This window comes from Mesoplodon densirostris, chromosome 7 (assembly GCF_025265405.1).
Source record: "Mesoplodon densirostris isolate mMesDen1 chromosome 7, mMesDen1 primary haplotype, whole genome shotgun sequence".
Lineage (NCBI taxonomy): Eukaryota > Metazoa > Chordata > Mammalia > Artiodactyla > Ziphiidae > Mesoplodon > Mesoplodon densirostris.
In genome coordinates, this window is record NC_082667.1 from 68873180 (window position 1) to 68896778 (window position 23599).

Consider the following 23599-nt stretch of genomic DNA (forward strand, 5'->3'; position numbering starts at 1 on the left):
TGTCCTGGCTCCAGCAGCACTGCCTAATGTTTGCACCCCATCCCAAGGGGGATCAAGGGAGACTTTGACAACCACTTAAACAATGGAATCTCTAACGGTGTATTTAGAGCAGATTTGAGGGAAAAGAGGGCCTCCTGTGCATAGTCGTTTGGATGGCAGCGTCTGGGTGACCTGCTTGTTCCATATTTGAGAGCCTGGCCCTTTGGCTACTTAGCCCACAAAGGGTTGGGGTCATTCAGTGGAGACAATGTGAGCCACACCAGTGTGTTTGGAGGAGGTCTGGGAAAATGAGAGAAAGCTTGAGCTGGCGCTTAGGGGCTTTGGGGTAGGGGGAGGAGGGCATGGCTTCTGGAGGTGGCATAAGGGACGAGAGGGCAGCCCCTGGCCAACCTGAGGAGGGGTGTGGGTGCCCTAGGAGGCCTGATTAGGTAGGTGGTGTGGACCCCTTGAGGGAGGACCTTACCTGCCAGACCGGAAGTTTGGCCTCTTATATTGGCAGGAGGCGTCTAGAGTGGGGATTCTGGTAGGGGTATGGGTAGGAATCAAGGGGGACGGGAGATGTGGGGAGGAGCTCTGGAGTCTTTTTCTCCTGTCCAGAGATGGAGTTGTCTTGTGGAACCCACAGGTGGCACAGCAGTGCCGGAGGTCATGTCTTTAGGGACCAACATTGATGCCCACAAGGGCAGTGAGCTTCATCTGAACCCACAAAGTACGGGAGGCTGAGGGGTTAGAGGCAGGGGTTTGGCATGGACTGGGGTGCAAGAGGGGGCTTTTTCTCTTTGGGGGCAACTGTTGGTGTCCTGGGGACCCTGGGATCTTCCTGCCCTGCTCTGGTTGGTTCACCTGTTCATAAGCCACTGCATCTCTGTCAGCAGCTGGGTGCCGACACTTTGTGCAGGGCCAGTCTGACTCGTCTGTCAGTCTTGTATCAGGTTGCTCTACGGAAGAGCTTTAAACCCAGAGACCGGCAGACTCAGATTCAAGTGTCAGCTCAGCCCCGAACTCTCTGTGTGGCCTTGGCTAAGATACTTGTTCTCATTGGGGCTCACTTTCTTTATCTGCCAGGCTATCAGCAAACAAGCTAAATCCCTGTGTTCTAGGCTAGAGCCCCTTAAATCCCTCCTGCCTTGGGGCAGGATTAGCCTCAGAGGCTTAGGAAGGGCTGAGCCCTCCGGTGGGAGCCTGGTGGCAACACTGTGGAAAGGCCAATACTTGACTTTAAGTATCTTAGGGGTTTGAAAATTGTTTTCTCACCCAGGGATTGATTCATTCTGCAGTGGAAGGGTTCTCTTCTCCATTCCCCTTGCCTGCTTTAGGATAGAATTCCTGAAATGACCTTGGCTTTGGGGCGCCTTTCCTATCTCCCATTCTGTACTCCTAAGCAGGGTCCCTGCCCCATGCCCAGGCTTCTCATTTTCCTACCACCAGCCCCTCTGGCCCTGTTTACTGAGATTTTCTCTCAGCTTTCCCCTAATTTTCCTTGCTTCTTACTTCAAACCTGCGACCTAATCTGCCCAGATGGGGCAACCTTAGTGGCACAAACACATATCCTTACACATTGCATCCCCTTTCCTCTTAAGATGATATCCTCAGCCTTTTCCCATGTGGCTCCCTTGTTTTCAGCATGCTTCTTTAAGATGGCTGCATAACTATCAAGGGAATGCCCTCAATAAGACGTGAGCTTGTTATGGGGCATTTAGATTACTTCTGATTTTTGCTCTTTCAGCTAATGCTGCATTAAGCCATCTTTGTGTATTACAGAATCATTTCATTAGTTTGGCATTTATCTAGCTAATGGCAATGGCCCAAGATTAGATGGAGAATCAGAATTTTTTTTCCCAAGAGGAATGAGGATATATTCAAATTTTACTTTAAATGCTAGGAAGGTCTTTGTCATGTTTTCCATGAATGAAGAAGCAGGCTAACAGTAATGTGAAATTAGATGTAAGTGAAAGGCTGTGTATTTACAAGTAATACATGGCTTGTTTGTTCTTAAGTGTGGAGGTGAGCCCAGTACATTCTCTTAAGGAGTAATCTACCTGCTCAAATTGAGGAATTATGTGCCCCTATATCTTTGGCACTTTATTTAAAACAATAACAAAGTAAAATAAACAATGATCTCTTCTTAAGGATGTTTTTAAGAAGTAGCCTAAAACAAGAAAAAGTAAATAGGATTTTTGAGGGAAGAAAACATGTCTCCCTAAGACAGAGTGAGCCTGTCGGGAAGTACTCTTAGAAGTGGAAGCAGGTTGCAAACTTGCCAAAAGGTTGGCTTTTAGGAAATTGTTGTTGGCCATTAGGAAATGGCTAGAATGAAACTGAGAAACAAATATGACTGACTTGGTCCCCTGTGTTCTTTTTTTTTTTTTTTTTTGGCTGCGTTGGGTCTTTGTTGCTGCGCGTGGGCTTTCTCTAGTTGCGGCGAGCTGGGGCTACTCTTCGTTGCAGTGCGCAGTCTTCTCATTGTGGTGGCTTCTCGTTGTGGAGCACGGGCTCTAGGCATGCAGGCTTCAGTAGTTGTGGCTCGTGGGCTCTAGAGCACAGGCTCAGTAGTTGTGGCACACGGGCTTAGTTGCTCCACGGCATGTGGGATCTTTCCGGACCAGGGCTCGAACCCGTGTCCCCTGCATTGGCAGGCGGATTCTTAACCACTGCGCCAACAGGGAAGTTCCCCCTGTATTCTTTTTAACCTGAAATCTGTGTTGGCTTTGGGGTGATGGGGGAGGCTTCCCCTGTCCTGCTGATCTGTTGTTGTTTTAGTCTCTGTAGATTGTTATGTAGACCCAGGCTCTAGGCTTTGCATTTCAGCTTAACCCAGCAAATGTTGACTGAGTCTTTACAGTGTATAAGGTTACAGGGGATAAAAATTTGGGAAGAAAAAACCCAATGCACCACTGTTTCTGAGGAGTTCATGAACTGGGAGTGGGAAGGTAAGACACGTCTAAAATTAATGATTATTCAAGCGAGATTAAGAAGAGGGCCCTGAGAGAAGTCAGCCCCACCCTGTTAGAGGAGGGAGGTATTCCATCTCATTGGACAGCTGGGGTGAGGGAATATAGAAAGGTGTTAAAGAGTGGTTGCTTTTGTCAGCACCTTAAGGACTGGCTGAGATAGACAGTCCCAGCAAAAGTGAAAGGCCTGGGGCTTCCCTGGTGGCGCAGTGGTTGAGAGTCCGCCTGCCGATGCAGGGGACACAGGTTCGTGCCCCGGTCCAGGAAGATCCCACATGCCGTGGAGCGGCTGGGCCCGTGAGCCATGGCCGCTGAGCCTGCGCGTCCGGAGCCTGTGCTCCGCAACGGGAGAGGCCACAACAGTGAGAGGCCACAACAGTGAGAGGCCCGTGTACCGCAAAAAAAAAAAAAAAAAAAAAAGTGAAAGGCCTGAGTAGAGGAAGTGGAGGTGGAAGGACATGGTGTATGTTTGGGGTTTGGCTGAAACAATGCGCTCATGTAATAGTGGTCACAGCACACTATGGAGTGTATCAGGTGCGAGGCATGGTTCTAAGACCTTTATCTATATTAGCTCATTTTATCCCTGCAGTGACCCAAGTGAGGTCTTTTATAATTGTCTCCATTTTACAGATGAAGAAATAGACATAAAACAATTTATTGGGCTTCCCTGGTGGCGCAGTGGTTGAGAATCTGCCTGCCAATGCAGGGGACATGGGTTCGAGCCCTGGTCCGGGAGGATCCCACATGCCACGGAGCAACTGGGCCCGTGAGCCACAACTACTGAGCCTGCGCGTCTGGAGCCTGTGCTCCGCAACAAGAGAGGCCGTGATGGTGAGAAGCCTGCGCACCGCGATGAAGAGTGGCCCCGGCTTGCCGCAACTGGAGAAAGCCCCCACACAGAAACGAAAGACCCAACACAGCCAAAAATCAATATACATAAAAAAACAGTGGTCCCCAACATTTAAAAAAAAAAACAAAACAATTTATTATCTGTCCAAGGCCATAGTGCTGTACAGCTAAGATCAGACCCAGTTGGTCTGGCTCCAGAATATCTGCTTCTAACCACTAAGCTGTCCTGCCTCCAATATAGGGGAAGAACAGGCACTAGAACCAGAAAGGTGGGTAGACATCCTATCGTAGAGGCTTGGGGTACCAATGTTTAGAGGTGCAGAGGTGGAAGAGGGGCCGGAGACGGAGATGAGAGGGATCGCAGTGGTGGGTGTGGGGGAGTTTGGTGAGAGTTGTGAGGGGCCACAGGAAGAAGGAGTTTCAAAAAGGGGGTTTGTCAACAAGGTCCAGCACTGCAGAGAGTTCCAGGAGGTGAGATCTGAGAGCAGGTCTGAGCCAGTGAAAGCTGAGAGGGCCTGGGAGAGGGGGTGGTCAGGCTGCAGACATAAAGGGCTGCAGCCTGGGCTCTCCTGACTGTGTGGTGCTGCTCACTCCAGGATGGTGTGTATTTTGAAGATGGCGAAGCAGGTGCAGACATTGGGTATGATTGTGTCCTCTTGTCAGTAGAAAGACGAGAGCATGACAGAGAAGGGCAGGTGAGAGCTGGCACCGCTAATTTGGCAAACTCAGTGGCTTTTCTGCAGCCTAATGATTTCTGAAAGCTATTTGCTATGCTCAGGCACAAGTGTGACTGCCTCATCTGAATGCTGTAGCGATCACTGTTTTTCCTGGAAAATTGGGCCCATGTAGGCTCTGTGTGTCGTTTATTTGAGTTCCATTTTTATAGCCTTATTACCTTGTCCTCATGATGCAAGAGGCCTCTCTTTTCTGGAGCTTTGCTGTGAAAATTGTTTCTGAAAAGGCACAAAGTGATCTCTCATCATTGGGGTGGTGCTGTCTCCAGAGCAGTGCTTTTCTGCAGACTTTTCATCACCCCTGACACCACTTGTCATGTTTTAATGATCCTTTGCAATTTACTGAGAACTTTTAGGCAGCTCTTGAATTTCACTACCCAGGTGTTTGCCACGATCTCTTCTAGAAGAGTTTGCGCATGTAAATAGTCCATTCAGTTTCTTCCTCTCTGATAGATGTCCCTACCAGTGACTTTGCGAGCACCTGACACCCAGTCTTGTCCTCTGGCCTTGAGCTGACAGTGCTGGAAATTAGCATGTATGGAGCCTGAGCTGTTTCCAGGCACATACACTGAAAGATTTATATTCATGATCTTAATTATTCCCAGTCCCTATAAAGAAGGTACTGTTACCCCCATTTTACAGTTGAAGGAAATGAGTCTTACAGAGGGAGAGTAACTTGCCCCAGGTCACACAGGTAGTAAATGGCAGAGTGGGCCTCCACCCAGGCCTTTCTGACCTTGGAGCCCATGTAGTCCATTCATTCATTCATTTATTCGTTCGTTCAACAACACATGATTGTCCACAACATTCCAAGTACTGTTCTAGACCCAGGGGATACAACAAAAAAAAGCAAAAATTCCTGCCTTTAGCTTACATTCAAATTTGGGGAGGTAGAGAAAAAAATAATAAATAAAATATACAGTACGCTATGTGATAATAAGGACTGTGGAGAAAAAGAAAGCAAGGCAGTCAGCTAAGAAGCATTGGGAGCATTTTAAATAGGGCAGTCAAAGAAGGCCTCATTGAGAAGGAGACCAAATTGTTAGGTTGAATAGCAAACAGCCCCCCAAATCTCAACATATCAACCCAAGAAAACTTTTATTTCTCATATAGAAAAGTTCCAGTGTGGCTGCTCCTGGTTAAGCAGGCATCCTTCCTGGTGGTTATTGAGGGACCCACACTTCTTCTATCTTGTGGCTCTGCCCTCTTCAAGGCCCTCAGATTCCTTTCCATTCAGCTGGAGGGTGAGGAAAAAGAGAGAGGACTTTGTGGGGAGGTTTTTATGGACCCGTCTGGAAGAAGCGTGCATCCCTCCCACCCAGAACTCAGTCACATTCAGTGTACTCCTAACTGCAAGGAGGGCTGGGAAATGTAGTCCAGCCATGTGCTCACAAGGTTAAAAAAAAAAAAGGGTTTTGATGAACTCATAGTATAGTGGTGAATGAGGTGAAGCAGTGAGTCGTGGGTTTAACTGGGATAGAGCATTAGGCATGGGAACAGCAAGTAGAGGTGGCTGAGGTGGCTGGAGTGGAGTGAGGAGAAGATGAGGACATGGTGGAAAGTGAAGGCATGGAAGTGAAGGGGGCCGGGCCATTAAGGTCATTGTCAGGACTTGGTTGCATTGTGAGTGTCGGATCTGAGTTGCATCATGAAAGGCTCACCCTGACTACTGTGTTGAGGGAGGACTCAGGGAGAGAAGTCGAGTCTGTTGCCATTCGTTATCCAGTGAGTGGTGAGAGCAGCCAGGTCCTGAGTGGTGGTGATGGTGGGGATGCGGAGAAGTGGTTGGATTTGAGATCTGTTCTGAAAGTGGAACAACAGGTTTTGCTGCGGGATTGGTGGTGGTGTGCGACAGAAAGAAAGGAGTCAGGATAGTTCTGAGATTTTTGGCTTTTGCTTAATGACTATTAGACTCACTTTCTACCCGCAGAAGTAAAAAGAGGGGGAAAGTTTTTGAAAAAAGATATCTGGACGCCTTCTGGGCCCTGATGTATCTCACATAGCCTCTTCTCCTCAACAGTACTTTATTTAGCACAGATGGACAATTCTCTTCCACAACTGAGCTTTCAGACAGAGGGAGGACATCTGTAGCTCCTCCCAGCACAGAGCCTGGATGGAACAACTTTGGCAATGGCCTCACATCATTGCCTGGGATCTTTGGACTGAATCTTGGGGCCCCTTGGACTGATGGAAGGGGCCCAGTGTCCCCCTGGGTAACCAAGAAATACCTGCAGAGGCCACTTCCAATCCATGCTGTGTGTAATGTAAGAATATAAGTGTGTTTGGGAGTGGAAGCGGAAGCAGTTTTCCTGGTTCTTACTTGGCAATCATGACCCGCCAAGGCAGAAATGAGAGATGGAATTTTTTAGTAGATGGTGCTCCCATTAGGAGCATAAGGGGAAGAAAGTCTGTCGTAAACAGAGCAGGGTATGAGCTGTGGCAGCAAATATTGCATGCCTACTAGGTGCTGGGCACTGGCTGGGTATTTTGGTTTCATTGGAGAGGGAAACAAATATACTGTTCCTGCCCTCCTGGCAGAGTAGACCCATGTGGCTAGATCATACAGTGATTTGCTGGAAGAAATTGTATTTACACCTGAGTGTTTCTTTCATTTTCTTTTTCTTTTTTAGTGATTGTGAATGGTACTGTATTTTTTAATTCCAGTGTCCACATGTTCATTGCTAGTATACAGAAAAACAATTGATTTTTTATTTTTATTTTGTATCCTACGTTCTAGATAAACTCAGTAATTAGTTGTAGGCTTTTGTGTGTGTGTGTGTGTATTTCACAGGATTTTCTATCTAGACAATCACATAATCTACAAATATAGATGATTTCTTCCTTTCCAATCTGTTTTATTTCCTTTTGTTGCCTCTTGTGCTGGCTCTTTGCTGAGTAAGAGTGGTAAGAGTGGGCAGCATTGCCTGTTCCTAATCTTGGGGGGCAGCATTCAGTCTTTCACCATTAAGTGTATGGTTAGCTGTAGATGTTTTTTGCACATGTCATTTGCACTTCGTTGTATGGGTGTGGGCGGGACCATGAGGTTTTCTGTGGTGTTTGGCTGATATAGGGCAGTTATTATCTAAAAGTTGTCTATCTTGCTCGAGGCACCAAGCTTTTGTTGGAGCCTTCTTTTTGTCTGTGCTTGTTGGCATCTCCAGGTTCTTCCGTTCCAAGTGAGGCAAAAAGAAAATGCAGGCCACTCACCATGGTGTCCTTCCTCCGGGCCTGAGGTCCCTCACTGGTCTGCCTTCTTCACTCTGCCTTTCAGAGTCGTCTCTTGTTTGTTTTACATATCACGTGCAGGGATTTTTGTTGTGCACAGCAGGTGGAATAGGGAAAGGTGTGTCTACTGCATCCTCCTGGAAGTGGAAGTGGTTGGGAGAAATTAGAGGATTGGGTTGAAGCCAGTGTGTGAAGGGCCTTCACACCAGGGGTTTGACTCTGTACGTGGCAGGAAGGATGTTGGAGGTTCAACTCTGCAGCAGTGTGGAGGGATGGGGAGGGGGAGTGGCAGAGAGACCCGGAGGCTGGTGCCCGGGCCCAGGGAGGTGAGGATGCGTTTCTGGACTGCGACAGCAGACGTGGGGCAGAAAGGAAGAAGGGAGAGTCCATGCGGGCCACAAGGAAGTCCGAGGACCAGGTGAGTCTGAGGTTTCTAGCTTGGGGAACTAGCTAGGAGACTGGGGAGCTAGGGGAGTGGTGTAAGTGTAACAGAGTAGGTATATTCTAGGCCTTTTAGAGCATGACTGGAAGATTGGACTAACTGTGCTTCCCTTCAGGGCCGGCTCCGCAGAGTAAGCCTGGCTGCTGTGTAAAACCCAAGGAGCACACATTCTGGGCAGAGGAAACATTGTGGGGAAAGGCACAGATACAGGAAACGTCATGGTGGGCCTGTTGGGACTCCAGCTAGCTGAGGCATAAGTGGGTAGTTATTGGTTCCATAACTGGGAAGGGTGCTGTAGGAGTTCACAAAAGCAAGAGGCTCTGGAGTGGGAGTTGATGCTGCTGGTGGTCCATCTGGCGCCTTCCATTCTTTGTGTGTTGACATCAGTCTTTCCTGCTGCAGACAGGCCACCCTCCCTGGGGGGCACCCCTGCTGACAGCTGCCACTTAGCAATTCCAGTGAAGGGAGAACTCCTTTCTCTGCATCCATATATTAATCCTAGAGAAAGGCTATGGTTGGCCCAGCTTGGGTGATGTGCTTGTCCTTTTTGACCTAGCACTGTTGCAGGGAGTAGACTAATCTGAGCTGGATGGTTTACCCACCCCCATTAGATCAAGCCAGGCCTTTTTTTTTTGGCCACACTGCACGGCTTGCAGGATCTCAGTTCCCCGACCAGGGATTGAACCGGGGCCATGGCAGTGAAAGCTCAGAATCCTAACCACTAGGCCACCAGGGGACTCGCAAGCAAGGACTTTTAAGGAAGAAGGCAGAAGAAAAGCATCTACGGAAGATAGAAAAGAATATTTACTATGGTTCACTGTATAATATCTTTTGAAGAATTTATAGTATGGCAATGTAGGAACTCTTTGGAGAGTTTTAAAGCAGGGGACTTGATCAAATTTAGGTTTTCTTAAAATTATCACTGTGTAAAGTTGTAGTTGGAAATAAGTAAATGAGTAGAGCTGGGGAGACTGGTAGAGAGGCTGCTGCTGTAGTTCTGGGGAGAACAGATGAGACCTGAGCTAATTCAAGTCCTTGGATTCTTATTTCATTTGGACTTCACCCTCCAGCCACAGCATGGGGGCGGGGGTTGAGGAGGGGGACAGAGTCTGGAGACAATTAGGCAAATAGGGCGTGGTGAACAGCTGGAGGGTGCAGGGGGGGCTTCAGGAGGACTCACCACCAGCACCACCTGTTCCCTGAGAGGCTAGCTTTCTCTTTGGAAACTAGTCATTAAATGGTGGCAGACTCGACATATCTTTCTTATTGCTTCTTAAGAAATGTGGGTGTTACTGGCTTCTTGTGGTGTCCTAACTGGAAAAGGAAGCTGATTGATTCTACTTTTCTCCCTTTAAAAAGTTTCCTTTCCTTAAGGAATCAGATAATACGAGGTGTGTCAGGACTGCCAGTTGAGAAATAGACGGTTGGGAGGAAGATGCAGGCCTGAAGGCCCCGCCTCCCCCATCGTTGCCCGGGGGCCTGCAGGTCTGCTCTGGAAACATTGATCCTTTCGGCATTGTCCTTGCTGGGAAGGCTTGCAAGAATTTTAAGCAAAGAAATGACATAATCTGACTTATGCTGTAACAGATTCCCTCCTGTATTGAGAATAGGCTATGGGTGGAAGTGGGAGTGACACCAAAAATAGAAGCAGGGAAAGCAGGGACACCAATTAGGAGGCTATTGCAATAATCTAGGCTGGTAATGGTGGAGGAGGTGAGAAATGGTCACATTCTGAATATATTTTGAAGGTAAAAACCAGAGGATTGGATAGAGAGTAAGAGAGAAAGAGACGAGACAAGACGAGAATGACTCCAAATCTTTGGCCTGGGCAACTGGAAGACCATGGCCTTAAACTGAGATGGATAAGATGCTGGAGGAGCAGGTCTGGGGGAAGGTCAGGGGTCTGTGTGAGACGGGTCAAGTTTGAGACATGGAACACATCTCACACAGACCTCCTGTCCACTTGACATCTTACCTGAAACAGGCAGTAGGATATATTAGCCAGGAGTCCAGAGGTGAGGTCCGCACTTGGAGAGACATCTGGGCATCCTCAGCCTATAGGTGATATGAGACTAGGTGAGATCACCCAGGGGGTGATTGAAGGAATACAGAGAAGAGAGGAGAACTAGGACCGAGCCCTGGGGCACTCTTACATTAAGAGGTGGGGAGATGAGGAAGAACCAGCAAAGGGAAAAAACAGCCAGTGAGGTAGATGGAAAACCCAGAGTGCTAGCCTGGAAGCCAAGTGAAGAGAGTAGTCAAACAAGAGGGCATGATTCACTGGTAGCAAAAGCTGTAAGAGGAGGACTCAGACTTGCCCATTGGATCTAACAACACGGAGGAGAAGCTAAATGCATGCTTTTGGACCCAAGCTTAGCCTTTCAAATAAGTCATAGTTCCCGCCTTGAAGGAGAATACAAGTGTGCAAAAAAGGGTCATTTAAGATTGATTGAAACAAGTCTGAGAAAGATGTGAAGATAGTATCGTGGGAGCCCAGCAGAAATAGACAGTACTTCTGGCTTTTGTGGGGAGGGTTGAGGTCAGATTAATTCATGTCTTCGTTCGTTCAATGATTCATTCATTCATTCCACAAAAACTTTCTGAGTGCCATGGACTGAGAGGAAGGGAGAAGGTAGAGTTGTTGTTTAAGGGGTATAAAGTTTCAGTTTTGCAGATGAAAAAAACGTTCTGGAGATGAATGGTAGTAGTTGCACAACAATGTGAATGTATGTAATACCACGGAACTGCACACTTAAAAATGGCTAAGCTTGTAAATTTTGTTATGTGTGTTTGACCACCACATACGCACACACACACAAAATCAGAAAGGAAAAAAAAGTCTTATTGAGCCCCACCATGACCTTGGTCTGGAATATGATGTTGAAATGGAAGTCATTTCAGTAGAAGGAGATAATGTGGAGAGAAGGGGAGGAAGACATCCAGCTGGAAGGAATGCTGAGAGAAGGGTCTGGCCACCAGTCTTATCTGTCTAGATTGAAGCGTCCACTGGGGGAGATCACAGGAGCTGAGGCTGCAGACTCGGGCTGAGCCAGTTGGTGCAGGCCTGGCAGCCTGGCTGTGGAGCTGGGCTTGCCTTCTTAGGTTCTGGGAGCCTCTAAAGGTTTCTGCCCAGGGGAGTGTCATTCCAGAGATGTGCATTTAGAAGCTTAATCTCATTAATCCTTCCTGTTAAACCCGTTGCCTATTAAAAGCAGTGGGATTGAAGCATGCATTTCTCTGATAAAAATTGCGGCCTAGCAGAATTTTAGATGCCTGGGCATGTGTTCATGAATTGAGTAGGTTATTTTTCCACCCATTTTACAAATATTTATTGAGGACTGTCTAAATGCCCGTAGTATTCTAGGCACTGGAGGTAAGGGAAGGGGTGAATTTCTCAGATAGCTTCTCTTGATAAGCCTACAGTCCAGGGACCCTCATTCCCAAATAAGAAATTATGCTACATTGTACCGCATGTTACCATAAATGTCTCACCAGGGTTCCATGGGAGCCGAGAGGAGGGTGCCTGGCCTGTCTGGGACACTGGGATGGCTTCCAGGGAAAGGCGGTCCAGTGGATTTGAAGGATGAGCAGTATTTTCTAGGCAGAGAAGCAGAGATGGGCATCCTGGGAGGACAGTAAATCAAAACTTATTGGGGTTGTAAATTTAAAGAAAACATGTAAATATTCTCTTTTAAAGTTAAACTCTTATTTCATTGGCTTTTAGGTGGTGCTGGCTAGAGTGCATGCTTTTGGATCCAAGCTTAACTTTTCAAATGTGGAATGCTAGGCCTTCATTGGTAAGTTTGTTTGATGCCTTCTTACCGAATTATGCTGTCAGGGATTGGTGTTTGGAATGAAGGGCGAGGTAGTTCTCATTGGTGCTGCTCTGTGGAGGGTACCAGGCCTGGACCCTAGAGAAGCCTACAGTATAGGCGGAAAAGATCCACAGGAGAAGTGGATCCCACTGTAGGTTTCTGCGGTAGATGCAGAGAGAGAAGCCAGAGGAGAAACACCCAGGGGTGCAGGGGATGGACGCAGCTGGCCTCACAGAGAGGTGCAGCTTTGGCTGCATTTTGAAGGATGGACAAGTCCGGGGGGGAGTGAAATAAGCTTTTCAGGCTTGAGAAGGTGGGTGTAAGATGTAAAGAAAGTGGGCTCAGCAGAAGACCCACAGGAACAAAAACTTCATCCAAAGGAGTGGTGAGTAAGAACTTCTGCAGGATCTGCTGGTGGTTGATTATTCTATTCTAGACCAGGGTCAGCAAACTTTTTCTGTAAAGGATCAGATGGTAAATATTTTTGGCTTCCTAGGCCATATGGTTTCTGTCATAGTTACTCAACTCTGCCATTATAGTGGGAAAGCAGCCATAGTTAATATGTATATGACGGTGTGGCTATGTTCCAAAAAAGCTTTATTTACAGAAACAGGTCGTGGGCCGGATTTGGCCTGTGGGCTATAGTTTGCCCACTCCTTTTCTAGACCCTGAATGCTGTGCTGGGCTAAGGCACTTGGACTTTGTCCTGAAGGCAGTGGGAAGCCATTGAAGTTATTTCGGGCAAAGAAGTGAAATGGCTGAAGTAACATGTTAGGAGCATTCATCTGATAGCTGGACAAGAAGCATGGGTCCTGTTCCAACGCAGCAGCAGCAATCCAGGTGTGAGGTCATGGGGTTAACAGTGCTTAAAATGCAGAAAAAGTCCAATAGGAGAGATATTGCAAAGGAAGAATGGTAGGATTTATGGTCTTCTTAGACTTTAAAGACAGGAGCCAAAGAAGATGAAAGTTTAAACTTGATAGTTCACAGTGGTAACATTGGCAGAAATGTGGCTATTGGGGATGGAGAAGGGTAGTTGATGCGTCCAGTTTTTGATACACTGAATTTGAGATGGTACTGATTCATCCACAGGATATGTCTAGTAGGCAATTAGAAATGCAGGGCTGGGGACTTCCCAGGCAGTCCAGTGGTTAAGACTTCACCTTCCAATGCAGCGGGTGCAGTTCGATCCCTGCTTGAAGGAGCTAAGATCCCACATGCCTTTGGCCCAAAAACCAAAACATAAAACAGAAGCAATATTGTAACAAATTCAATAAAGACTTTAAAAATTGTCCACATCGGGACTTCCCTGGTGGCACCGTAGTTAAGAATCCTCCTGCCAATGCTGGGGACACGGGTTCGATCCCTGGTCCGGGAAGATCCCACATGCCGCGGAGCAGTTAAGCCTGTGCGCCACAGCTAATGAGCCTGTGCTCTAGAGCCTGCAAGCCACAGCTACTGAGCCCGTGTGCTACAACTACTGAAGCTCACGCGCCTAGAGCCCATGCTCCGCAACAAGCGAAGCCACTGTGATGAGTAGCCCCCACTCACCACAACTAGAGAAAGCCCGTGCGCAGCAACAAAGACCCAGCGCAGCCAAAAATAAATAAATAAATTTATTTATTTATTTATTTTAAAAAATGGTCCACATCAAAAAAAATCTTTAAAAAAAGAAAAAAACTGCAGGGCTGAAGCCTGGGCTGGGAAGGGTAGGTCTAGAGGTGTAGAACAGAAGCCGTAGGATTAATAAGTTCTCCCCGTGATGAGCAGAGGGCTGAAGGAGAGAGTCCCAGGAAGGGAAGAGGATGGAGCAGCAGAGACCACAAAGAAGGGACCCGAGGGAAGGCTGCCGAATTGGTGACAAGGTGGCTACAGCTGGCCTTGAGAATGAGATGTGGGGAGGGGGAAAGGGAGGAAGCCAGGTTGCACAGGGTCCATCATAAATGATGGGTAAAGAATCAGATACATTAGTAAAAGTGACCACTTATGGAGAGTTTGGATGGTAAAAGAACGGAGACACAGATTTCAGCATCTGCATGCCAAAATAACCTTTTCTTTAGCTTTGAGGCAAGCAAAGCATGCCATGACCGGTTCTCTTGTCCTTCTCTGGAGCCAAGTGTGTTTGGGAGTTTGTGTGTACCTTGGGCTTGTGATTGTGTTCTTATGCTTTCTTTGAGGTGTGGTGTTCTGAGCTCTGTCATAACTTGCACCAACGGAATCCAGCCCATGTTTGGACCCTTGCCATGAGACAAGATGTGATCTGTTGGGGAAATAGTTGCATTTGCCTGAATTGGAGGAGAAAATAGCATAGAGCAAGAAACGGAAATTAAACTCCTTACTGCAGAGTCTGCCCAAGTATGGGAATTTGCAATAATTCCTCAAGTCACTCAACTAGATAGCAATTTATGTTCCGAGCATTTCGAGGGTATGTTCTTTGGTTTGAATTCTGAGTAGTCTTTGGCTCGGTTTTTGCAAATATAGCAGTTAGAGATGGAGTCATAAAAGCAACAGGTGGAACTGGTTTGGAGCCTCCGTTTAGTGAAGTCTCACTATATCCCAGGCATAGTGCCGAGTACTCTGTAGGTATCATTTTATTTCATCTTTGCAACCACCTGTGAAAGAGGAATTAGTGTTCCCACTTCAGCAATAAGGAAATTAAATCACAAGAGGTTGCCTGAGGTTACAAGGGATTTGAACCCAGACCTATCTGACCCCCTTAGTTTATGCCACTTTCTGTTTTCTCCCACCTGAGTCTGGAATTTCTCCTCCAACTTACATAGAAGGACTGGAGACAGAATGAGTTCTTAAGGTTAAATATTCAGAGCCTAGGGCTTCCCTGGTGGCGCAGTGGTTGAGAGTCCGCCTGCCGATGCAGGGGACACGGGTTCGTGCCCCGGTCCGGGAGGATCCCACGTGCCGCGGAGCGGCTGGGCCCGTGCGCCGTGGCCGCTGAGCCTGCGCGTCTGGAGCCTGTGCTCCGCAACGGGAGAGGCCGCGGCAGTGGGAGGCCCGCGTACCGCAAAAAAAAAAAAAAAAAAAAAGAAAGAAATATTCAGAGCCTATGATGGGTATTTCTGCTTCTTAGGAGCCTATTAAAAGTGGGGAAGAAGTATGGGATCCCTGGGGGAGACTAAGGCCAAACTTCAAACACTAACTATTTCCCCTGCTGAAATTTTCATTTAGTTGGAGAAGGTAGCAGGCTTGGGCAGAAAGGAAATCTCACTAGAAGGCATGACAGTCAGATTCCAGTCCTAGCTCTAAGGCAGTTATAATCTACTTTTTGTTTAAATACTTGCATCTCTCTCTGCTCACCTCCAACTTCAAGGTCCGAGGGCAGGGTCCTGCGTTGACTTGTTTCCCACCGTACCCCCAGCATCCAGCCTGGTGGTATCAGGCGTGTTAGCATGTGCTGATTGAATATTTGTTGTTTCTAGTGAGCCAGGCAACTTGGGACAAGGAGCTTCGCCTCTATGTGCCAGGCACTGCCATCGGCACTGCAGTTTTGGAGGTGACAGGACAGGTTCTGTCCTCATGAGACAGATGAGCTAGCAGGGGAGACAGACAGAATAGACAGGTGAGATGTGCAGTCTGAGGTCAGGCAGGCAGGGTAATCCTCTGAAAAAAGTCATAATAATGCACTTAGGGGTGACTGCAGATATGTCGTCTAAGCTGTCCACTCTGTTTTAACTCTTTTGCTTGGCTGTGGTTGCTAACACCCAGCTAACTGCACCCCCCCCCCCCCCCCCAGCGAGAGCTCCCTCCTGGGGCCAGAGCAGCCTCCTGCCTCTGGCAGGGCTGAGCGCTCCCCTCCCGGCCCCTCTCCTCTGCTCACCCTCCTGTCTGGCCTGCCACCCCCTGGTTCTCCTCCAACTCCGTAGACCTCGACTCCGCAGCTTGCTGTGCTGGTTCTTTATTCTCTGTCTTCAGCTTAATAAGGTTTTGCTGGATCCCTTTCTGGTCAGTCCCAGTATTCTTCCCTGGTGAGCTCATCCACTGTTCACCTCTCTCCTGAAGTCACCCAGATCTGCAGATCCAGCCCAGAGCCTCTGCCCAGCCCTCCTTCCTAGCTCCTATCCTGTGGGCACCTCCAACTCAGCCCTCGCCTGGTACCCAGTGTGTCTGTGTCCCTGTGGTGCCTGCCTGGGGTGGGACTACACCCCCTCAGTCATGTCGACTGCAGGAGTCACCCTTGGCTCTGTCGTTTCCCTCAACTGTCGTCTTCCATTGGTTACCTTTTCTGGAAGAGCCCATCTTCTAATTTGTCACTCCCTGCCCGCCCCTTTGTTTAGGACTCCTCATTTGGATTGTTTCAACGGCCTCTTCGTTGGTCTCCCTGGGCACACTTTTGTCCTCCTTCAGTCCACCTCCACTTCCTAGCAGCATGATGTTTCTAACTCACACATCTATCATGGCTTTCTCCTGCTTAAAATTCTCCAGGGCCTCCTCATTGCTTATAGAATAGAACTTAAACCCCCTCAGCGGGCCTGCAGTCTTTTCATAACCGGCCTTTGGCCACCTTCCCTATTTCACTTTTTCCCTAACCCATATTTCTCACCTCAGCCCGGCCTCTCAACAGCCATCACCTCTTGGTGCCTTTGCCAGAACTGGGCCCTTTCCGGGGAATGACCCACCCCCTGCTCCCCATTTCGCTAACTCAGGTCAGGTTTCTGCTTTTCTGGACACCTTCCTTCCCCACCCTGCACTTCTCTGTGACCTGGAGATGACCTTCCTCCTGGCTTCCAGAACACCCTGCATTACTCTCTCTCCCAAAACATTTATTGGCATAACTGTTGATTTACTATCTGTTATGCTCAGTAAACTGAGCTCCTTAAGGGTGGGGAACGAGAACACACACACACACACACACACACACACACACACACACACACACTCTCTCTCTCTCTCTCTCTCTCTCTCTCTCTCTCTCTCTCACTCACTCACTCTCTCTCTCTCTCTCTCTCTCTCTCTCTCTCTCTCTCTCTCTCTCTCTCGGTGCCAGCACTATGTACCTGGTTCAGAGAGTGTTTGTTGAAAGAGTGAGGATAGCAAAGTCTGCTTGTGCAGCCAAACAACAGATTTATAATGTGATCAAATGTATTTCAAACTAGAGGTTCATTGGCTATTGAGTTGGGTGGGGCCTCCTTGCTTCTCAGTGGTTTTTTTTTTTTTTTTTTTTTTTTTTTTTGCGGTATGCGGACCCCTCACTGTTGTGGCCTCTCCTGTTGCGGAGCACAGGCTCCGGATGCGCAGGCTCAGCGGCCATGGCTCACGGGCCCAGCCGCTCCGCGGCATGTGGGATCTTCCCGGACCAGGGCACAAACCCGTGTCCCCTGCATCGGCAGGCGGACTCTCAACCACTGCGCCACCAGGGAAGCCCGCTTCTCAGTTTTGATGGCAGGATAGGTTGTTGTGGGCCTGGGTTTGTGGTTGCCTATTGCATCTCTCAGCCTACTGAGGCCTCGGGAATATAACTTCTCTATATTCTTTGCCCCTGACTTTTTTAACTCCCATTGTTGATGGGATAGTAAAGCAATGCAAAGTGAAAAATAGTCCATTAAGGAATGCTGAGGAGTGAAGTCCACCCAGCTTCCTGGATGAATCCCAAATTTCCTAAATTAGCCAAAATAATGATTCTTGCTAACCACTGACAGCTTTTCCCTTTCACATTCCAGCTGAGAGTGCTTTTCTGGCTGCGGGATGAGGATAGCTGGTGGTCCTTTGCGGAGGTGCCCAACGGCATCTTTATCTTCCTTTGGAACCTTGTAGAGTCCTCAGTGAATACTGAGGAGTAGCAAATAGGAAGAGGCTCTGAGCCCAGGGATGCCAGGTCTGTGTCTGTATTCACCACGGGAGCTGCTGCGATGCACCTAGGTGCTAGCCAGTCCCTTCTCATGTTTTCATGTGGGGCTTTCAGCTTGATGCTGTTGCCTCTCCTTCACTTCCTGGTTCTGCCACAGAACTGGGAAATGGTGCGGAGAGTGCAGGTTTTCTTTGGGGGCTCACAGTAATCTGGGAAGACTTCCTTGAAGCAGAAGCCACTTTCAACACAGACGTGTCCTACTGACCAGGGTGCTCCAGCGGGCACTTGGGGCTGCTTTCCTTGCCTGGAAATACTGATGATGCTGCTGCTTTCCCTTTCAGGGACTTTCCAGAAGCTCTTCCCTCAGCATGGAATGCATTTTCCTTCTGGTTTGCCTGGTTCATGCCCATTCAGCCTTCAGATATCAGCTGATTTGCTTCTTCTTGGGAGGCCTTCCCTGACCTCCTTGATAAGAAACCTAGGTCTTATCATCACCATTACTGTTATCACTTTATACTGCTTATTGATTGCTCACAATGGGGCAGACATTGTCAAAGTGCTTGGTGGGTAACCACTTAGTATTAGGGCCTCAGTAGGTGTTGGCTGAGGTCAGGGTTATCATTATCACCCCAAAGATACCTTTCAAGGAAACTGAGGCCCAGATCAGTTGTGGGCATGCGAGCAGTGTTTGTCCCCAGGTGCCTGACTGGGTCTGTGCTCCTACCCATTCTTCTCTACTCTGCAGGCCCCTCTGCCAGGCCTTCAGCAGCCCATCCTCCCACCCATTTCAGCACTCACCCAGAGGCCATTTTATATTTGTTTGTGTGGTTATAGATGAATGAATGCTCGTTCTCCCACTGGGCAGCCTGGTAAGCCCCAGGACGGCAGGAGCCTGACCTCTAGGCAGGCACTCAGGGCAGAGTTGACCGACAGCCTGCCTGCCTAGACAGCCGCTCACCCACCGGATCTCCTTGCCCCTTGCATCACAAGAGTCTGGGCTGTAAACATGAATTCCCTGGGGGGTCCCCACAATTTAGCCTGCACCCTCCCCTCCTGTTTCTGTGTCAGAGCCAGTGGTGCTAAGGAAGCGTCTGTCCCTAGCTGGATCTGTCCCTTTGTTTTTCCTCCACCTTGTGAACCCATCCTCATCCTTATATAAGGAAGTCCACCCCTTTCTTCCCCCAGGACAGAGCCCTCACCCGTCCTCTGCTCCTCTGGGCCTGCACACGCTCGGGAGGGCTCTGACCACAGTGGGCCATCCTGACCTGTGCTCCTGTCCTCCTTGTCCTTCTGCAGTTGCTCGGGACCATCCCTGGTGTGGCCTCTGTGGCCGGGCAGTGTCTTGTATAGTCAGGGCTGAGGGGGCCACAGAGGGGGGGTAAGAGGACCGAAGTTACTACCCTAAGAGCAGCTGCACCATGATTCCGAGTGTGGGGTGTACCTGTGCTGGTGAGTATGTATCGGGGGGGGCTGTTTCTTGCTCGATGTTTTTACTTGCATAATTTATCCTCGTGCACATTAGAGACCATGCCTCCTTCTCTCAGGGGTCTAATGTAGGGCTCTGAATAATAGATATTTCAGAGCTGTTGGCTAAATAGATCTTTCCTCCTCTCTAGCTGAAGGCGCCTCCCCTTTTCCCCATCTCCACTTTGATACCTCTGCGACCATTTCATAGGGTTGTTGTGATTGTCAGGACCCCCTTCCCAGACCCCATTCAGACAGCAGTGATGTGAAAGCCCCATCTAGACCTTGGCAGGCTGGCAGGGCACCAGGCTACATTGCCCAAGCTGGCAGCAGGGAAGCCCGGTCCCCCTGGGGCACCTCACCAGGCCTCCGGGGCCTGGCTGGCTGAGCTCTGAGAGATTCACACTGGTTTTGAGTGGGAAAAATAAAAATTAAAAATGGCTTCTGACCAAGTGGGGAAAGTGGGCATGGGCAGGGGTGGGGGTGGGGAGCAGGAGGACGTTAGCCACGGCTTCCGGCTTCCTTACATTTGCTGGAAACAAACTGAGATCATCCTACAGCCTCTGGGACACCCAGCACACTGGTCTCAGGCCCTGGAAGGAGACCTGCTTCCCAGTGTCGGCTCTGCGCCTACTGGTGGTGGGGCTTAAGACAGATCACCCACGCTCTCTAAGCCTCAGTCTTCTCACCTGCATAACAGGATGATGATCATAGTAATCACCTCTGTGAGGTTCTTGGGAGGGTGAAATGAAAACATGCTTAGCACTGTACACGGTGTGTAGAAAATGCCAAATATTTGTTATCATTTTACTGTTGTTTTTGAAAAGTAGCATTGTCAATAATTGTAAGAAGACTTTGGACAACATACAAAGTCTAAAATGCACAGTTAAAGGCTGTGAGCAGTAAATGAGATGGGTGTGTGGGAAAAGCACTTTGTGAATTGCAAATTGTGTGCAGAGATTATTATTAGCACAAATAACTCTTTTATTGTTTTGGCTTTGAAAAAAATGACAGAGCACAATTTTATGATGTTGAGTCTAAGTTCTTTACTGTTTTTGGTTTTTGTTTTGGAGGGAGATTTGTCAGACAGGCCTCAATTGGAATCTTGCCCAGAGGCTATGTGACCCACATTGGTGATCCCAGGTGCCCAATGTCTGAAGAGCCCCTGACACAGAGGATCAGTTCTGTGGCTGCTCATATTATTTTAAATGTTTTATGATAAACGTTTAATACGTAGTGGTATAGTAAGTTCTCCTAAGTCCATTGACAGTAAATTGTGGGCATTTGCTTACGACAAATTCCTGAGAATTTGCTCGAGAAATTCTCACTCTCAGAGTTTTGTACCTAATATAGCTGAAGAAATGTAAGCAATTTATTCAGCATTTGATGTAGACAAATACCACTGTCTTCTCAAGTATGTTAGAAATATCTTCTTAACATCAACTGCTTGCCTCTCTTGGGTTTATCTCCATCCCGTACCATTTCATTGTCTCCTCCCATCCTTCCAAAATGAAATCAAACAAAAATTTAACATGTAGATACTTTTAGACAGAGGTTGAAAATTCTCTACTTATTGGCTGCATCTGGCCTGCAGATTTGTTTTGTTAAGTGCTCACAATGTTTTAAAACCTTTAAGTTAGTGGGTAACATTTAAAAGTTGGTAGATATTATCTAGAAATCTGGATTTCCAGATCTTTACAAAAATCCGAAAGTCTAGCAGCGCTGGACCCTCATTGAGGTGATGAAGCATGGCGATCCCTCTTATGGGGACTTGTTTCTCCAGTTGCCCGGCCCTGCCCAAGCCCCTGCTCCTGTACATGGCCTGTAGGTAACTGAGTTTGTAGTCTGTGCTAAATGTAACCAACATTTCTTAGACACTGTGCATCAGTTTAGAATTATTTTTACCGGCAACTTTGACCGTAGAGAAGATTATTTCACTTGCTAAGTTTTCATTTTTATAAGCCAAGTAGCTATAGTGTTTTATTTAGGCTCTTTTGGGTTTAGTAGAATCACCTTCTCTCCTCCCTGTGGATTTTCCTCATTAATACTTTTGAAGGAGTCTTCACCAAGACTTCTAAGTCAATGTAAAGTGTTGGATAAGGCAGTATATAAATTTTGATTGCTTCTGTTTAAGGGAGGTTGAACACAAGTGACCTGCTTTAATTCAGTAATTTATGATGTAAATTTGAACAATGGAAAATACTTAGTCATTTTTAGCCATCTCATTGAAATAGTTGTAATTGGCAGAATCTTTATTGAAAGAGGAGTTTGGGATTCTTAACACTGGAGCCCATCCCCATTTGTAGGCTTTTCTCAGGCAAGCCCATACCCCTTTCCAGCCTGTGAGCACACACAGAAATGGGGGCCATATGCAGGAGGGGGGCGGTGCTGAGCCCCACAGTGTTTACTTTAGGGGAGTCCTTGAAAGCAAATTTTTAAATTACCATTATCCTATGAGCTTTAAAAAATTTTTTGCTGGGGCTTCCCTGGTGGCGCAGTGGTTGGGAGTCCAACTGCCGATGCAGGGGACACGGGTTCGTGCCCCGGTCCGGGAAGATCCCACATGCCGCGGAGCGGCTGGGCCGGTGAGCCATGGCCGCTGAGCCTGCACGTCCGGAGCCTGTGCTCCGCAACGGGAGAGGCCACGGCAGTGAGAGGCCCGCGTACCGCAAAAAAAAAAAAAAAATTTTTGCCGTCATGAAAGAGTATACACTTGTAACAAATTTAGACGGCCCTGAAGAAATGCATTAACATAAAGGAAGAAAGTCTTCTGTGACACCCGCCTCCCCACTCCCAACCTTCCCCCGAGATTGGTACTTTTTGGTGGGTATAGTCCTGGACTTTTTCATTTGCTTGTATCCCCTTAACCCCTACCTCCTTTGCCCTCATGCCCAACATACACGTTTTTACTTTTGTAGAAATAGACTCTCTCTATGCCTATAGTTCTGCAGTTTTCCTTTTTTTTTTAAGCTAACTGTCAATTGTTATGGTTTTCTTTTCAAGTCCATATGTACAGATAAATGTACCTTATTATGTGTAACAGTTGTACTCCATGGTATGGGTGCATTTTAAGCTTATTTAATCATCCCTGTATTGGTAGACACCCAGGTTGTTGCTGATTTTTGCCATTGCAACCATTGCTGCTGTGGAAATTGTTACACCGACCTGTGAACTTCTGCATGAAATTTTTCTGCTCATAGGCACCTGAAAGTGGGACTTTTGGCCTAAGTAGTTTGCCATTTAACATTTGAATCAATATTGCCTAATCGCCCTCCAAAAAGGCTGTACCAGTTCATGCTCCTTTTAAGAATATCCAATTATGGCTCCAATAATCTAGTTTTTGCTTAACCATGCATGAGAAAAGTAAACTTTAAAAACTCACAAATATGCCATCAAAAGACACATTTGTCTTAGAAAAGCATTCGAAATATATAGCTATAGGTTTAATTAAATGATTTTCCTACCTTGATTTTGGTGATGGTTATCATCCTGCAAGATGACAAAAATGTTCCCCAACTGTTGTTACCACCTAATTATTAAATACTTACGTGAGGATTTCAGTCGTGCCAGGGCTGCCTTGTCTTTCCTTCCAAGGGCTGAGCCCTCAGGACGGAGGTCGGGTCAGCATTGAAATGGGAGTGCCAGGCCTTGGGGAGGGGGAGACAGCAGGTGATGTGGTGAAGTACCCAAGGATTCCCAGCATCCGCTCCTTACATATGAAGCCGTTTTACATTGACAGGTTCTTCCCACATGTATTTTCTCACAGCATCCATATGACCTCCCTGTGAAGCAGGCACTCCGCTCTCCCCTCATTTATATCTGGGAACACTTAGGGTCAAAGGTCTGACTTAGTGTCACACAGATGGTCAGGGTCAGTGCACTGGACCAAGTGTTCTGACCCCAGATATGGTGGAGTCAGAGCCCTGTGAGGCTGAGTGGTAGTTTTTTGCCTATAGGACACCATAGACGTTTCCTTTACTGAACTAGGGGTGGAGAAAGGAAAGGGAAGTGACATTCCCAGACTTCCTGCATTCATTTTTGTCCACAGCTTTCTCCTAGCAGTGCTAACATTTACAGTCATGTTCTTGAATATTTCCTTAGCCTTTGGGAGGGATCTGTGAATTCTTGACCAGGGGCCTTAACTGATCACACGTGGTTGAGAACTGCTGACTATATCTCCTCCTTAAAAAGGACAGGTCTCAGGAGATGGTCAGCTTACTGCCTACTAACTGTGTAAAATTTTGAATTTTGTCTTCTCCAGAGACCCCTTTTCTGCCTCTCTGACCTTGTGTCTGGCTCTTGCTAACGGGTTACCCTGT

The 23599-nt window shown here is 47.7% G+C and overlaps 1 protein-coding gene across 6 annotated transcripts in view; it reads left to right on the forward strand.

The window, feature by feature from the left end:
• The window catches only part of BMAL1 (basic helix-loop-helix ARNT like 1), a 106041-nt gene that overhangs the window by 19569 nt on the left and 62873 nt on the right, over nucleotides 1–23599 (forward strand). For 5 of the 6 annotated variants that reach the window (XM_060103338.1, XM_060103342.1, XM_060103341.1 and 2 more), the window contains exon 2: nucleotides 11926–11998. The exons of the other annotated variant lie outside the window; for it this stretch is intronic. The gene's annotated coding sequence lies outside the window, so the exon portion shown is untranslated. The remainder of the gene's footprint in view (nucleotides 1–11925; nucleotides 11999–23599) is intronic. 6 annotated transcript variants of the gene reach the window in all.